Source organism: Hippopotamus amphibius, chromosome 1 (assembly GCF_030028045.1).
Source record: "Hippopotamus amphibius kiboko isolate mHipAmp2 chromosome 1, mHipAmp2.hap2, whole genome shotgun sequence".
NCBI classification, from domain to species: domain Eukaryota; kingdom Metazoa; phylum Chordata; class Mammalia; order Artiodactyla; family Hippopotamidae; genus Hippopotamus; species Hippopotamus amphibius.
This window is the reverse complement of record NC_080186.1, coordinates 144097924-144116457: the sequence shown is the minus strand read 5'-3', so window position 1 is coordinate 144116457 and position 18534 is coordinate 144097924. Positions and strand designations below refer to the sequence as shown.

The 18534-nt window shown below is 43.8% G+C and overlaps 1 protein-coding gene across 8 annotated transcripts in view; it reads right to left on the bottom strand.

Moving 5' to 3' along the window:
- The window catches only part of EBF1 (EBF transcription factor 1), a 383593-nt gene that overhangs the window by 221548 nt on the left and 143511 nt on the right, over positions 1–18534 (bottom strand). The gene's annotated exons all lie outside the window — the stretch shown is intronic.

Genomic DNA, 18534 nt, shown 5'->3' with positions numbered 1-18534 from the left:
TATAATATATGAAAATGTCCCAAGCCTGTGTATTATTAGAAGTGGCTATCATAGTTAAATTATTGACCCACAGCAATGAAAATGCCCAGGACTTATTATACATTATTTGTATATAATAGATTGTTTAACAAATTCGTCCACAGTGACTTTAGTAATTTATTAATTGCAACTCAATCAATATAACCACAAATAGAGGACATTATTATTTACAAAGTGATGAGCCAGTAGAGAAGCAAGGTTTCTTTGTTGATGCAAGAAATGATGAGAAATAAAAGTAATCCAGATCTCTTCATGTCTCCCTCCACCCACACCTCGGGGTTAATTTCAGGAGGATACTCTCCATCTATGCAGTAGAGGTCAGTGGCTGAGATGAGAGGATGGAGACAAAGATTTACAGCTATATTACCTTGGGCAAGTTACTTAACTCCTTTGATCTTTCATCCTCCTCCACTGTAAATAGGGATCCACTAGTTCTTATCTGTAGAGATATTGGGAGCAGTGAATGGGATAATTTTGCAGTGTCTGGCAAATAGTAAGTACTCATTACATGCAGTTACCATCAATGATGTCATCATCACCATCATCCTCCTCTATGCTCTTTCCTTAACTGGATTTCCTATAGTGAACTCAACAGATCTTCTGAATTTGTCTGAGTTCACAAATCTATCATTTTGTCCTTCTTTGTCTCCTAGAGTCCCGAATGCTGCCTCGAAGCAATGCTTTCCTCGTGGATGTGAGCTGCGCTTGGGCTGAAGAATAACCTATATACACCAACTGGTACCCAGCCTATCATTTTCTGAGTTAGCCTCATTATCTGTCCTAATAACACAGGAATTACAATGGCTTCCAAACAAGAAAGCAATGCCTTCTTACCTCAATACCAGGCACAGCCCATATTATGCGAAATGCCACTCCAGGTTCTTCCCAGAAAACACTGGCAGCAGCCAAGTTTCCAGAGGCAGCCTGCACCCAACAGATAACATGAGGCAAAGCAAACTGCAGTGGACGAGACAGATGACCCTGCTGGCTTGCACGGAGCTAACAGTAAGCACATGGCTATCACTTACTGATCACTTACTATGTTCCAGGCACTGTTCTGAGCACTCTGTACACAGTCTCTCATTTAATTCTTCTGACAAATTATATATGAGAGTCTCCATTATTATTCTCTCTTTACAGTTGTGGAGACTCAGGCTCAGAGAATCTGAATAGTTTGCCTAAAGTCAAACACAATTAGAAAATTGCAGATCTTGGCTTCATACCCAGGCAGTCTGACTAAAACCTATTTCTCACACACTATATTGTGATGTTCTGGGCAGTCGGTCTAAGCATTTCAACATTCATAGATTCCCACCATCTTCTGTCAGAAGCCTCCGATGACAGTTTACAGAGGCAACCAATACAATGGTTACGATCTCAGGATGTTGATGTACAGAGGTTCGAATCCCAGGTCTGCCCCTTACTAGCTTGATCTCTCTTTGACTCACTTTTCTCATCTGTAAAATGGGGATGACAATGGGGCCTGTCTCACAGGCTTGTGAATATTAAATGATACGTTGGAGTGACTTCACTTAGCACACGGCAGGGCACATAGTAAGTGCTCAACAAATAACTCTGTTGACATGATCCTCTCCCTCCTTCAGAGATCCATTATTTAAACATAAAAACAGAGGCCCTGTTGCTTATCATATTCAGCCTTGAAGCCCTCCTCCTCACATCTGGATGATAAAATGTAATTCTTAGGAAAAAAGATAATTTTTTCAGCACGACGTTCCCTATCTGCAATTACATCAAAATCACATTAATTGAGCTATAACACTGTCAGGCTCAGCAGCTGGAAAGCACATCCATACATTCTAAAGAGAAGGCCATTAATTCAGCTCTCTACAGCGCGGCAATGAAATTGGGATGTCCGTTCTCCAGCGTGATTTACTGTCTTTCAAGCTGCTTAAGTGGGAACCTCTACAAAAAGATTTAAGTTAAGTGACTCTTGTGCTGCTCTGAAGCTCATTTATTATTGAATTAAGTTTTCATTTCGTTTAAAGGGAATAAAGAAATATAGTTTTATTTGAAACAAGGTAAAACATTTCAAAGAAATCTGCTATTATGATCCAAGAAGCCAGTTTATATATCTGCAAATGATCTCACTCTGCTTATGCTCTGCTGAAAAGCCAAATTTAAACTCACAAATATAACTAATATACATATGAGACTTTTGCACAAGAGCTCATCTTTACTTTTCATACTTTATCATTCCGCTCTTTTAAAATAAAATTTTTTTTAATCCAAGACAGTTAGGAAATGGGCTGGAGAAAATCCAGGCAGAAATAAACATACATTTTTGAGAAGTCTAGGCTTTCTTTATGGCACAGAGGGAAACACAGGACAGAGAGGAGACCAACAGGCAGGGAGACACATATTATAGGTTATCAGTGTGTGGCAGAAAAATCAAGGTACGGTAGGCATACAGTATTAAAAGATTTACAGCATCTTGATGCACAGATGAATTGTGTGTGGCAGACAAATAGGGAATAATTCTCTACTGGTAGAGAAAGCACAACTTCAGTGCCTAAATTATCAGCCCTTGCATTAGGCACTGGGTAACAAAGCCCCTTTAGAGTTAGTAATCCTGTCTCTCCACTGTCTAGATAAAAGAGACGGTACATTTCTATAATGTTTCTTTTTCTAAATCTCATGCAAAACAGCCAAAGGTAATAGTCCCTGTACCAAGAAGTCTCTAAAGAACTAGGCACTTCTGAACAAACTATATTTTCAAAAAATTCGTTAGGACCCCTATAATGGTGTCATTTACACTCCAGTCACATGTGTCTACAGCACAAGACCCTTCATAATTAGGTATATACACTATACCAGCTCACTGCCTAATTAGCAAATTATGTTGAAAATAGCATCCTGCTAATTAACGGTTATTATGGCATTTCTGAAGCTGAAGCTTTAATTATCACCAACCTAATGCTTGTGTACAGAGAAAAAAAAAGGCTCCCCCCTTTTTAAATGATCAATAAGTGCAAGAGATTATTATAAGGCAAATCTGCTGACAGCTGATTAATTTGTTTGATGCAAAGTTGCTGTGTGTTTCATATTATTTTATCGGAGTTGCAGGAAAAAAGTACATAATTTGGTTTCATTAGCAACCTCTGCGATTTATCACTAGAAAATGCACCCCCCCCCTTTTTTGTTGTTGTTTGTTCAATTCCCTCTGTGTTTTTGCCTGTACCAGCATCAAAGTCAAGAGCAGGAAGTTTTAATTAAGTGACACTAATGAGGTCGTTGAAAATGATACTTCAGCAATTCAGCATGCTGTTAAATGTGTTTATTCTATAATGTCATCAAAGGTGATTGTTTTCCCTCGTAATAGATAAAATTCATTACCATAAGCATTGTACTTTTGAGTGTTAGAAATATGAAATGCAAGTTAGTCAGGTGTATCTGTTGCATGTTTTTTCTCTTTTGCTGCTAATTCAAATTATTGGACCTAAAACAAAACTTCAGCAAGGAAGACTCACTCTGATTTGTTTTCTTTTTTTTAAGTCTCCCCTGTTTAGTAATTAACAGACCCTGCCAGGGAGAAACAGAACAAAAATGAGCATGCAAATGACTAATCAAGGAAAGCTGGAATCAAAGGGAGAGATGAGGGGTGAAAAGATGTTCCTCTGAGCTTGGCCATTGTGTCACTGATGCTGCTACCCTGGCTGCCTCGGTAGCTCCACCACCCACAGCAGAGGCTGCAGCGCGGTGTCATTCAGCATTTGATTTGAAAAAGAATGAGGACGTGTTGGATACGTCTTCCTCTAAAATGGTTTCAGCCTCCCACGTACGATTTGGTTGTATGACCCACTCTGGGAAATTAATTATCACATTGTGGATTTCCACACTTCCTAAGAACTGAAAATGATTTTTCACATTTCTGAGAGGTCTAAAGGGGGAAGCAGTAAAATGACTCCATTCTACAGATAGGAAACAATGAGCAAAGGTAATTCACCCCTGGTCAGAGGAAGAGGAGACAGGGATAATCCCTGTTCCTCTTCTTCTCACCAAGTTATACCACCTCTGCAATTCCAATATGCACTCAATTTTCTTAAGTTCATTAATAGCCCGTGTTCATATCTTGCACAAATTCAAAAGTTCTACAAGGTTTCTGTTTCTCTTTTAATGAGATTGGCACTAATCACAAACCCTTCATCGAGGTAGCAAGTCTCATATCTTACCTGGATTTAGACAACAGTGATTATCTCCTATACAAATCTTCCCAGGTCCAGAGTTTATTTGTTTTTAATGCCAAAGGAAACCCATTCTGACCATGTTTCCTAACTTAGAGCAGTAATGATTCTTTCACAACAGAATTAATGCTGTGAATTCACAGCAAACTAAACAGATTCTGCACTTTTTAACTGCCCAGACACAGATCAGGACAAAGAGAAGTTTGGCGGACGTTTTTAAGATACCTATTTAACTACTGTGACTGAGAACTTAAACTTGTTTTTTCGTTCCTCACCTTACCCCTGGGTTGGGATCCTTTGATTCTGGGGCAGGAGGCTGGATTAGGTGACCTCATAGAATGTCACAAAGACTGCCTCCACCAAAATTATTAACCAATTCCCTAAAACATATCAGGAAAATTAAAGATTCAGTATTGTGTAGCAAATCAAACTTTGACTTAATTTGCCATTTTTCAACCAGTTAGCTGCAAAGGAAGTTCAAAAAGCTCCGGTATGACATGAAAGTACAAGAGGTCAGCAGCTTTTTATTGGAGGGTTGAGCATAGGAAAAACATTAGAACGGCTCAGAAGTATTAACAAGGTGGTAAAAGCTCTAAATCCCTATCTAACGTGCATTAATGAAACACGAGAACAGACATCGAGAGGATGAGGGGCACCTAATACTCCAGGAGACTATGAAGTGTTGAGGCAGCTTCACGGAAGCAGGAGATCCTCATCTTCAGATTAAGGGAAGGATGTTTCTAGAAGAACCAGAATGCCTTTGCCAATTTAGGTTTATTATCTGGAATTTAAACTACTGCTTCTCTTTGTGGTTTCTCCACCTTAACTTTAGCAATCACCCAGATGCTCCTCAAAAGAACAGCAAAGATGTAAATAAATGCTCATATTCAGTGCCAGTGAGGGTGTGGTAGGTGAGCACTTTCTCCCAGGAGGCGTGGGGGTGGTATTAGCTGGCACAGCCTCTCCGGAAAGCCCTTTGGTATTGCATCTAGAGTTTAAAAACATTCACATCCTTTGATCCCATAATTGCACTTCTAGGAATCCATCATAAGGAAATCAGAGATGCTTATCAAAGCATTATTTATAATAATGAAGAATTAAAATCTTAAATGTGTAACATTGGCAGATTGGTTAAATAAATGATGATCTATCCACATGATGTAATATTATGCAGTCATTAAAAAACATGTTCAAGGAACACGTCTTAATAAATATAACAGCCGCAAAGAAGAGAGCTAAAGACATAAAGCGTTATATATATATGGTATGCCTCATATTCATAGCTTTCAACACATCTATTTATGTAAGCACTAAAAATGAGTAGAAAACAAATATCAGAATGCAAACAACAGCTATCTCTGGAAAACAGAATGAAAAAGTAATTTGTCTGTATATGTTGTATACTTTGTAAAAAAAAATTAGTCACTTAAAAATATTAAAAGTAGAATTTGATAATCCTTGTCTGAATGCACCCATGGTATTAGGAATTTTACATAGTTTATTATATAAATTATAAATTACAGTATTATATCACTTATAACACAATCAGTCTAAATATTTTTTTCTCTATTAACTGCATAACTGTTCAGCCCCATGAAGCTCAGAGAATACTGAAATGCTGGGAACTGCTATTATGAGGCTCTCAGCACAGTACTCCCAGAACACGCCTTTAAAAGATGCCTTCACATTTCATAACCAGAGTAGTAATCTACATTTGTACAAAGTTTCCTACAGATGTGTACAAGGGAAAGAGGGCAACATTTGATGTTCTAAATTGTCTGATAGCACTATCTGGGATTCTCATGAGCGGATATTTTCCTTAAAGGTTTCATTTTCTCCTTTTACAGTGATGGACACTTTTTTTCCCTTTTTTAAAAATTGAGGTATAGTTAATTTACAATGTTGTGTTAGTTTCAAGTGTGCAGCAAAATGATTCAGATATATATATGAATGTGTATGTACACACACACACACACATTTTTTTCAGATTCTTTTCCATTATAGGTTATTGCCAGTGATGGACACTCGTCTCTGAGTCCTCAGAACTTCTGAAGCCACTCCCCAGTGAGGTTAAAGAAGTCTGCACTGGGCTAAGGACAAGTGTAGCCAAGGCTTAATTTTTTGGCTGTGTTGTTGCGGCTGTTCATCTTCACCAGTGAGAAACTGTCTATATACATATCAATACACATTATGTATTATTTAAATTTTGAAAAATAAAAATTCAAGGCACAGAAGGGAAAATGTTTTGATGTCTAATTAAATTTTTTTTTACCAAGATTGTTTCCCAAAGGAACGTTTGAAAATGTCTTGCCACTAGAGGAAAGAGGGGAGAATCTAGCTACAAGGCGAAAATTTACCACAACAGGCAACCGTCATCCTTCTGAAGGATAACATAATTACAACAAAAATGAAGACAGGGAAAGAAGTGCCCAACAAGCACCTTGTCAGCTGCAGATGAGGAGATCAATATATTGTTTGCCGACCATTTCCCAATCACATTCTTAACACAACCAGATTTATGTGGGTTTAGGGGGTGCTCAGAAAATAATATAGATTTCTCCCACCTGGAGAGTAAATAAAATAAATTTAAACTCTTCACCAAAGGATTCATGGATTGTTTGCTTGCTGTATGTTTTAACTTTTTCAGAGCCGTGAGGAAGAAGAAACACAGCTGAGAATAAAGAGACCCAGGTTTGCATCTTTGTCCTCTTGCTTACCTGTCACTTTCGGAAAGTGATGGAACCTCTCTGAGCCAATGGATTCTAACCTGTGCATGGCTTTTCTCAAAGGGGGTTGAAAAGTTAAGTAACCTAACACAATGCTGGAGAAATAGTAGGTGCTCAATACCTTTACGGGTGTTTTTGTTCACTCTGAAGTAAACACACAAAAACAAATAAATTGGATCGCCTCATACCCCAGAAGGAAAGAACTCTAGTGAATACATGTGAAGCACAGACCTCTCAACAGGCATCTCCTTTGCTTTACACCCACCCATGGAATGATGATCTGTAGTAACATGACAGCATTTTAATGACTCTTTTTCCGTTTTGCTCTTTCATTGAATCACAGAAAAAACTCCCTGTTCAGTGTCTAAAGTACAGATGAGAAACATACTATGGAGCCACAGGACGTCCTCAAAGCGGTGGCTTTGACACAGACCCCCCTGAATGCTGGTGGAAGCTGACTCACACTTTAGAGCCATGTATCATTTACGTGCACACTGGCTCCTTTCTTCATTTAGCCTCTACAATGCAGCACAGTATAGTGCACTGCACACACACGTGCACGTGCGCACACGCTCACACACACAGGAGCAACCTCACCCCTGCCAGACTGCCTTAAAGTTACCTGGAAGATTAGATGCCATGCTACCCTGTAGCGCTAGGAGGAGAGGTTATTTGGAAGACAGAGGGAAATAGAAGCTTCCGGGGTGAAAGATCTGGGACTCTGCTTTCCCTTCCTCTCTCCCCAACTCTCAAGTTCAAAGGTCTTTCACAGTCCAAATGAGCCATTCAAATGTCGACTCTCAGGCCTTGCAATGGGCAGTGTCATACACTGGGCAAGAGTGCAGATTCTGGCATCAAAGTTGCATTCGAATCCCTGCAAGTTATTCAATCTCTCAGAGCCCCGCTGTCCCTAGTAGGCTGTTGTATATCAAAGGACATAATGCATGTGGAGTGTTTAGCGCAGTGCCTGGCACATGGTATCCACTATATGTCATCGCTAAAGAAGCAGAAGTAACATTTATAGCCTGGTCCTGAGCTAAATGCAGTATGTATGTGATTGTATTCACAAGTCTACAAGGTAGATGCTATTATTATCCCCATTTTACAGAAGAGGAAGCAGACTCACAGAGGTTAATTTGGCCAAGACTCATCAAGAAAGTGACAGAACTAAGGTGAAACCCCGGAAGTTTGGCTTCAAATAGAGCTGTTAATGGCTACACTATACATTTTTAATCTATGAGGGTTGAAATCTAGATAATCTATTAAAAAGGAAAGCAGACAGTAGTGTTTGTCTTGAGAACTGATGGGCCCAGTTTTCACCTGGCCTCAAGGAAGGTGCCTGGGCAGGCACATGGCCTTCATCCAGCTCCCTGACTCTCATCCCACGCCTCTGCCCAAGGGAAGATGAGAAGGAAGGACCTGCGAGTGGCATCTTGGAGGCAGCAGCTGGTCAGAAGCTGTGCTCCAAGGACACAGTTAAGATGAACTCAGAAAGCACAGCCCCTGGGTACCAAGGAGCCTGAGGAACATTCCAGAGACATGACACAGATGTGCTTGCTACAGCACAGCCACCCCCCTTGCCCACTGAGCCTCCCAGGAGTCACGGGCACAGGTGCTGCTGTTCACTCCCAGGTTAGCATTAGTGAACCCAGGCCAGGCCAGCTGGTGGAACATCCAGTGTCCACTGCTGCATGCTCTCGCTGCACCCAGATACATACATACACACACACACACACACACACACACACACACACACACACACACACACATTCTCTCTCAGTTAGACAAAAAAGAGTAAGCAGGAGAAAAACTGGATCCATCCCCCTAAAAGTCTTTTAATAAGGGGGCAGCACATACAAAAAGGCAAAGTAACACTATAATTTTCTTCCTTTCAGCGACTCTGTTAAAAAATGACCATGCTATCCCATCACTATAATAAGCCATTTCTTGGTTGGAGCACACTTAAACAACAGACTAACTCTCACCCCAGAGAGTATAAAATATACCAGAACAGAAGTGATGGCCATGTATTCATTAAAACAAATGTGTTATGAACACCTACTATGTGCTGAGTACACAAGACAATATCAACATGACACCAAAAATCTGCTAAATACCCAGAGGTTTTCCAAATATGCAGATGACTCATGTTTCACTTTTGGTCAGCTATCTTTGCACTAGACGGCTATTTTCCTCTCCGCCTCCCACCCCCCGCCCCGCCCTAGGAGGATTTGGTCTAGTAGATGGACCAGCCGAATGTACACGATGCTACTGGATTCTTTAAAAATAAAAAGGAGAAGCTTGGTTTTTTCATCCTCTGTCTGACACCACCAATGATAAATAAATATCTGTGTGTGCTCCCAGGATGCCTGACTGTACAAAATGCCTTGCTGATCCCACTCTTGCTGTTTGTCAACACCAACACAGGGAAGGTGATATCAGGCCTGAAAGGAAAATGGTCTGTGATTCCCTACCTCGTGAACTCTCCTTCCTGCCTCGGTTTCTCATCTCAGCCAGGCACGAATGGCTGATCAACACACAGAGCAGACAGGAGAACAAACACTGGAGATGAAGCATCTCAGTGCAACCTCAGCTCTACCACTTACCACCTATGTGGTGAGTTGCTTTATATCCTTGAGAACTGCTTTCCTCCTTGGTGAATGGAAATAATAAAAATACCTAAAGGTGTTCATGAGTTCATGAGACACACATAAAACGTGCTTAGCACACTGCCTGGCACGTCTCAGTGCTCCACAAGGGAATTCCTGGGCACCTACTACACTGAAGGCAGCATGAAGGGTACCAAGATGCACTGAACGTCTTCTGACGCATGCATCCTTTCCACAAGCGTGAACTCATGACCCACGATGGGAAGGGCAATCTCTTCTATGTCCTCCCCATTCCACAGTCCTCCCAGCCCACCTCCATCCAGCATCTGACTGTGCACTGGCTTCCTCCTCTGCACAGGAAGCTCCTTGAGGGCAAGAATTCTGTCTCGGGGTTTTAATTTTGATGGCCTTCCATTCCCCCCAGCGCGTGTTATACTAGCAGGAACAGAGAAGGTGCTAGATTAAAATGTGCTGAATGGATATATGAGTGAAATAGAGAACAGAAAGTACCACAAAAACAAGCACTACAAAAGCGTCACAGAAATTCATAGGAAGGAGCGATTACTGTCATCTGGTCATACCAAAGTCGGGGTTGGGGTGATCAAAGAATGGGTGGTGGAAGAGCAAATCCGAAAGCTTGGCCTTGGAGAATAGGCTGGATTTAGTGAGACGTGTTGGGGAGGGTCACTCCCGTCCCTCCATGGCCTAAATTCACGCCCCCTCTGCCCTCAGTCGTACAATGAAGCGCAGGTACAGGACGATCAGAGGACTGAGGTTGGGTGGGGGGTTGGTCCCTGGAGCCAAACTCATGTTTCTCTGAAGTGCCCAGAGTCCTATCATAGGGGCCTCACGTCAGTTCTGTCTTTCTAAATGATTTTTATTTTCCACGCAGCCCGGTTTAGCATCATTGAGAAAGCCTGCCACATAAAAGATTAATAAATATTATGCTTCGAAAGCCTAGGGTTCATTCTGGGCCCTTCAGTCCCCTGAAAGAAATAGGCAAATTGGACAGAAATCAAAGAAGGGAAGCCACAAGGATTAAAGGGAACAGCAGCAGGAGCTACTTATAAGGGTTCCTGCGGCACCAGCCAGGAATAAGCAAAGCTCAGGGATGACAAAAAGGACTGAGGATCAAATACGCTCCCTGAGCAAGGGTGTAGGCACACCGATGAAGGGAAAGAATTGCTCGGGGTCACGCGGAGGGGTAGAGCAGAGAGGAATGGGATGTAATTACAGAAAGGAAAACTTGGGCTGCCGATCAGGGCAACCTTCTTACAAGCGGGCTCAAACCGAGTGCAGACCGGCTTCCCAAGGGAGGCGGTGGAAGCCCCATCGCTTGAGGTGCATAAAGCCGCTGGACAAAGAGCAGAGAAAGAGAGTGAGGAACAATCTGTCCACGCGGGGGGGGCGGGATAGGTGACCTCATGGGGCCGCGGGCTCCGCACTTCAATGACACGTCGAGCCGTATTTCATCAGGCACCCACTGGCGAGGGCCGAAAGCACTGCACCCCCGGCACCCCACCCCCTCGGCCATTGTGCTTTCTCAATACACCACGCAAGAAACATTCCCATTCACTTCAAGAGACCCTCCACGGCTCCTTGCTGCCAGCGAGGGCCGTGAGGATAATGTCTCGCCGTGGACCCGGCGTGTTCCCACTTGAAGGCAAAACGCAGCTTTGAGAGAGGAATTTTAGCTCTGGCTCAAGTGCCTTAGTCCTGGCTCCTGGAACTGGGCTATTTTTGTTTTGTTTTGTGAGGGACACTTTCAGCTCAGAAGACACTCTTTATCCCTACGATGGGATCCTCAGTGGCCAATATGAAATGGAGATATTTTAATATATTCTCTGAATCAATCAAATGGCTCCCTTTCACTTTCAGAGGAGAGTCCAATATTTCTAACACACACTGTAGTGCCCACAAGGACCTCTGCAGACTTACCGTCCACACCCTTCCCCTCCAGCATGACACCCCTGTTAGGGTCTCTCAAACAGCCTGTGTTCCCTCCTCCTCTAGGACTTGTCCCTGGCTGCTACTTTTGTCCCAGATACTCTCATGCTCTCCCTACCGTCATTACTGCATTCGTCTGCCAAGGCTGTCACAGCACAATGCCATAGTTTAAGGTGGCTTAAACAACAGAGATGTAATCCTCACCGTTCTGGAGCCTGGGGCGTCCAAGACCAGCGTGCAGCATGGTCAAGTTCTGGTGAGGGCCCCTTCCTGGTGTGGAGACTGGCTGCCTTCCTTCCTGTTTATCCTCACCTGGTACAGAGAGCGCGCTCTGTTCCCTTGTCCCTTTTCTGTAAGGGCACTATTCCCATCACAGGGCCTTTACCCTCGTGACCTCATCTAAACCCAATCTCCTCCCAAAGGCCCCACTTCCTAATACCATCACACTGGGAGTCAGGGTTTCAACATGTGAATTGGGGAGGGGGACATTCCGTCCACAACACTCCACTGATTCTCTTCCTTCAGGTCCTAGCCTTAAATGTTAGCTTTGGGAAGTCTTTCCTGATCTGGCAAAGGGCTAGGGCCCCTCCGATCAGCATCTGAGAATCCCAGGCTTAGCTTTGTGGAATCACTTAATACAACATGTGTTAGCTTGTCCTGCTTGTCCACCAGTCCACAAGAGGACAGGAGCTACGGCCATCTCACTCTCTGCTGTAACTTTGAGACCTGGCACACACAAGTAAATGAATCAGGAAGCATGACATTAAAAGGGCTCCGTGAGTACTCTGCACCTCACAGATTCAACGCATACCTGAGTGTTTAACATGCATAGGACAAGCGCCAGGTCTTCTGGAAAATACAAAGGTGAATAGAAACTCATCCTCAAGGACTTACAGACTAGGAAGGGAGACAAGAGACACATATAAATAACCTGTACCCCCAGGTACAAAGCCAAAAGCGTCTGTCAGACATAGCGCTATGGAAATTCAGAGGCAGGACACATATTTCTAGCTGGGTGGGGAAATGGAGTTGGGAAGACTTCCTAGATCAGGCTGGTAGAATATGAGATGTGGAGATGACACCCAGAAAGCATGAATACCAGATAGAGAGACCAGAGTAAGCAAACGCACAGAAGCTGAAAATGTCTAGCATCATTGGCTCAAGAATAGAATTAAACTGAAATTGAACTGTAAGGAAGCTATCCTGATCACAAAGTCTCTTGAATATCAAGTTTAGACTTTATTATGTACACAAGGGAGCGACACAATCAGACTTTGCTCTGTGGTATGACTTGGTAGGAAGTGGACATTTGAGCTATAATTTGTAAGGAAACCTACAGCCTGCCACTTTTCAAGCAACCAACCAGTGAGTAGCCAGTATTCTCAGAGGGTCAACCACATCTGCCTCCTCAAGGGGAGCTGGGTGGCTATGAAATGACCCCTCACCTCAGAAATCGTCTATCCAACGGCCATCATGGAAATCCATCCTTGTTAGACCTATGGACCCCAGGATCCCATAAAGGAATACAGCAACCAAACTAACAAAAGCCCTGGGTTATGGAGTCCGAACATGCTAATTCAGAATTATGAACCATCCCAGGCAGTACATTTACATGCCCTCTTATGGCTCTCCTCACTAAGGACTTTGCCCAGGGGTTTCGTGAGACCCCTTCCAACTCCAGCGCTCCTGTTTCATTTACCAGGTGGGCAGCTGCACACCTGACCTCACCCTGGTGCATCAGTGGGGGGTTCCCTTGCCCCCACTTCTATTCAGCAGAAGTGTCAGCTGCAGCCCTTGCTGGCGAGAAAAACCACAAAGCAACTAGCTACAAAGTGGCATAGCGACCGGCACCTGCAAATTGCTTCACCTGGGAGAGGAGACCATGGCTTGGAGACTGTGCCCAGGAGGTGTACTCAGCCCACACACCTGCTGAAACAAAAAGGGTAGGATGCGCCAAAGAATGAGAGGTCCCACATCGGATGCGGGTGAGTCTAGGGAGGAGTCATGAGTACAACAGCCTCTACTGCCATTTGCAGAACTATAGGATTCTAGGCCACTTCACCACATTCGCGTTATGAGCCGAAGGTGAGAGGCCAGGAAGCAAAAGCTGAGACAGGTAAAATGACTTCCCCAAGGCCAGACAGCTGGCAAGCAGTGGCGCTGATGTGTGAACCTAGGTTTATCTAACCCCAGGGCCCAGGCTCTCAACTATTTTGCTGAGCCATTTGGTTGCTCTATTTCTTGGAATAGTCTTGGGGAGACAGAGAGGACGGGCTGTTTATGAAGAAGGCACCTTTTCCCCAGCCTTCCATAAAGGCAGGAGATGGAATGGGCTCTCCCCCCCCGCCCCGCCCCCCGCAGCTAGTCTTCTGCCCCGCCACTGGTCAAATGGGGGGTGGGCTTTAACAGGAGGTGAATCCCCAATCAAGGGCTCTTCCCTGTGGACCATCCCTGGTCTAAAACCACCCCAGACGAAAGAACGGCCCGCGGATGAGCTGAAGCTGATTATTATCATAATCATTACCTGTGTAACATTTGGGCAGGAGACAGCTCCTGACAGGTTCTTATGAGAAGTGATGTCTGTCTGACTGAGCAGAGTTTAATTGAAAATGTCAATCACCTTGAAGATCATTAGGGTGAAGCTCTTGGCCTCAGGAGAAGACAAAAGGGAAAACAATCATCTGTTGCTGCTTATAAGCAGCTGCGCCAGGGTGGACAGAAAATGCAGGGGAGCAGCATGTGGCACATGGGGCTTTTCTGCGAGCCATTCAAGCACCAAATCCTCAGGTTTGCTGTGAGCGAACGAGATACTCATTCCAGACACATACATTTGTGAGCGTTTGGATCCATGCAATCAAGACTGGATGGGGACTTCCCTGGTGGCACAGTGGTTAAGCATCTGCCTGCCAATGCAGGGGACACGGGTTCGATCCCTGGTCCGGGAAGATCCCACATGCTGCGGAGCAACCAAGCCCATGAGCCACAACTAATGAACCTGCACTCTAGAGCCCATGAGCCACAACTACTGAGCCCGCATGCCACAACTACTGAAGTCTGCGCCTGGAGCCCGTGCTCCACAACAAGAGAAGCCACCACAATGAGAAGCCTGTGCACCGCAACAAGCCCCACTCGCCACAACTAGAGAAAGCCCACATGCAGGAATGAAAAGAAGACTGGATGGGTCACATCAGGAACATGTCTAAATGCAGCAAACCTCTTCTAGAAAATGACTTCTTGAGGCAGGAATTTGGCAACCCGGAGACAAAGCAACCAATGAAACAATCGCCTATAGTCAAAGTTTAATAACACTGTCCATCCATCTTGTCTCTCTGCCCTCTTCCTCTTCCCCCAATGGCACACACATACACACACTGTGGGTACAGAAACACACTCGTGCACACATACATCACCAGGGGTTTCCACTGAATTATTCAAACTCAGCTTCTCCTCCCAAGTATCCAAGGATACTCTAAAAGTCTGGGAGCCTTGGTATATTTGCAAATAGTTTCCAGCTGATATTTTCTTTAGTACTTTTTGAGGTAACAAAAAGCATGTGACTATTAGAGAAAAGATGCATTTTATAAAAATGAAATATGTTTTTACTACCAATATTGAAAACAAGAAAGGAAGAAGTGGGTAAAAATTCAGATATTAACACATAGATCATTTAAGGGATTGCACTGAGAAACTTTGCTCTATAAAATAATATATACGTGTGTGTGTGTGTGTGTGTGTGTGTATAAAATGCTTTCTTACCTTTGTGAAGCAGTGTCCTTAGATATCAGCAGATTTAGCCGGTGTCACTGTATTTATGAAACCCCTATGTGGTACCACACAAGGTACCGTAAGCCTAAAATCATGAACTAGTTGTCAAGGGCTCTAGCTCTGCAATCAGACCACCTGCATTCAAATCCTGACTCTAGGGCTTCCCACGTGGTACAGTGGTTAGGAATCTGCCTGCCAAGGCAGGGGACACGGGTTCCATCCCTGGTCCAGGAAGATCCCACATGCTACGGAGCAACTAAGCCCATGTGCCACAAGTACTGAGCCTGTGCTCTAGAGACAGCAAGTCACAACTACTGAAGCCTGCACACCTAGAGCCCGTGCTTCACAAGAGAAGCCATGGCAATGAGGAGTCCACACACCACAATGAAGAGTAGCCCCCGCTCGCTGCAACTAGAGAAAGCCTGTGTGCAGCAATGAAGACCCAACACAGCCAATAAATAAATAATAAATAAACTTATATAAAAAAAAAATCCTGACTCTACCACTGACTAGTGATGGAATCTTGGGCAATCAATCAATGAGACAGAACCACCTACAGTCAAAGTCTTTAAACCTCAGTAACTTCATTTATGAATTGGGGATAACAGCAATACCTAGAACCCCACAGTGGACAGGCACTTACCACAGTGTCTGAAACATGGTGAGCCCTGAGTAAATGAGAGTGGATGGTTATTAAGTTTCAGTGGACACTAAGACTGGATAAACGGGAGCAGGTCACCAGTTATCATGAATTTCATACAGGGGTTTTAATTTCACACACAAGGAAATAGGGAAGCAATGAAGGTTTTTGAAGGAGGAGTGGTATGATAAGGAGGCCTTTAAGAAAGCATTGACCCATAGGGTTTAATATCCTATGAGGGAGAAATGCTGAGTGCAGTGGCCGTCTAGAAAGTCTCTACGATGATCCAAGCCTAACCCCATACATCTCTGGATGAGGATGGGAGAAAGGTAAAGGCAAGGCAAGGAAAGGGCCTTTACCAAGAATATTTTTAAAGAAGGAAGAGGAGGAAGAAGGGAAGGGAGAGAAGAGGAGAAAAGAGAGGGGGAGAGAGGGGGTGAGAAAAAGAAAGGGAGGGAGGGAGGGACGACTGTTCCAGGTGACTGAGTAGAATGAGTAATCATGAGTCACAGACAAGCGAGGGCAGTCATCTGAACAAAGTGAATCTCCTATCTTATGACATTAATGCAAAGAGTGGCCAGAATGACACACTGGCAAGTCATCGCTCTAACCAGACAGTCTTTAGGGATCCTGCAGGGCTGGCCTCCAAAGTCCAAAAGTTTTCTGATGACCCTACATTCAATTTATTTAGCAAGTATTTATTGCATACCCACCACACGCTAGGCTCTGAGGAAACTGAAATGGAGACAGCAAAACTGCTCTTTTGGAGCCTATGATCTACCATAGAGATAGCTATAAAACAATTAAATTCAGAAATAAGTCATTAATTCCAATTATGCCATGTGTTGTAAGTGGCACCCTGATCAGATCCGTCCCTATGGAAAGGCTTCTAAATATGACAGGTCCTTTACTGGATTCGAATGTAAAACCTCCTATTGATTTCAGAATCAGTGTGGCTTCTAGAGTCAGAAGCTGGGTAGATTTTACTAAGAGCATGCTCACGCCTGTTCTGAGCAGCCTGTATGCCTGGGAAAACTTTGAACCATCCCTGAAATCTCAGCTGAAATGGAAAGTAGAAAGGGAAGGCAGAAAAGAGCGTGGGATGGGGTAGGGGGAGCACTGGAATGCTCTACACAGCACACGGTATAAGTCATGGCCCATCAAGTCGCTGAGACTCACCTCTCGTGATCTATAGAAAATAAGATTAGGTGAAATCAGTGATTAAAAAATACCTCACGGTCACCTCCACTCTGCTGCATAGTTGGACAGGGAAAGATGTCACTGCTTTATCAATAGCATTCTTTCCTTCCTATGCTCCTCAAAAAAGCACTCCAGGCAGCCATTAGCAATGGAATTACGTGAGGAGGAGAGACAAGTGTATTTTAAGTTCATCAGTTACTAAGGTCCTTTCTAATCTATGTCATGGCAACCAACAACTCAAGAGTTTGGGAGGTAAGCAGAGGGATGGCAGCCAACAGAAATTGTAAAGGATGAGTAATCATGTCAAAGTGAAGCTACACCTGAAATACACTTGGGATGAAAATCATTTCCCTCACAGGTAGAAACGAGGGGTGAACAGTAGCAACGTGGAGCAGCTTGTTTTAACCATCCCTCCCTAAAGAGCTAAGTAAGCATCCTTACTCCACTAAAATCCAACCTGGGCCTGTAAAACCCTAATCCTCTCCATATTTTTCTCTAAAATTGCCCCATGAAAAACATTAACATGTACTGAAGACCTTGTAATGATCTGTAAAAGCAATAAATCCTTCATTCCTAGAGGGTGGGTATACTTACTTCCTAAGAACTATTCAGGACCCAAAAGTGACAGACTACCATGGGGAGCAGACGTTCCAGTTTTTCCTGTGCTGGCGACAGGAAGGGGGATGCAGGGCGGCGTCAAAACATCCCCAACATTCTCCAAGGGTGGGACGCTCCCTCCCTTCTCTGCTTAGGGTGATCTGGGTTCTCACATGTCTGCTTGTCTCTGTGATATCAGGGGAGGCCTGAGGGCAGACCAATGGCAGCTTCTGTTCAGCCAAAGAATAGGATGCTGGTTTACTACAAGATATAAGTAGAGCAACAAAATGTACGTTGAAATGATTTTAAAAAAAAGAAGTATGCCATTGGAGCAGAGGTATTACACAAGTATACTGAATAAGGGCCAAAACTGCTTAAAATGACTCTTAAAAATACAAGTCTTTCTGAGACTGCTTCTTGGGTGTGTTATTTTTATCTATTCCACTGGGATTAAGCATGGCCTAGAATCTCAGCTTGAAAGGGAAGAGCAAATTTTGCATTACCTGCTATCTCTCCGTACTCATCAGTACTCATCAGAAATCTGGATGTGGACACCCCTGACACAAAGAAAGCACAATTAAAGCCTGAGAGGAGGCCAGTCTGAGCTCCGCCAGAGCCAGATGGACCCGACGTGGCTTCCTGCAGCCTCAAGCCCAGCTCGGCAGCTCTGTCTTTGACTGACATGTGACATTCTTGTCTTCCTGGGCGGAGAAGCCAAGCTCTTGATGGTTATCGACATCAGAAAATGTCATGTCTCAATATGCTTCAGCTGGACCTTGCTCCCTCAACTTCATTTCCTGTCTCCTGCC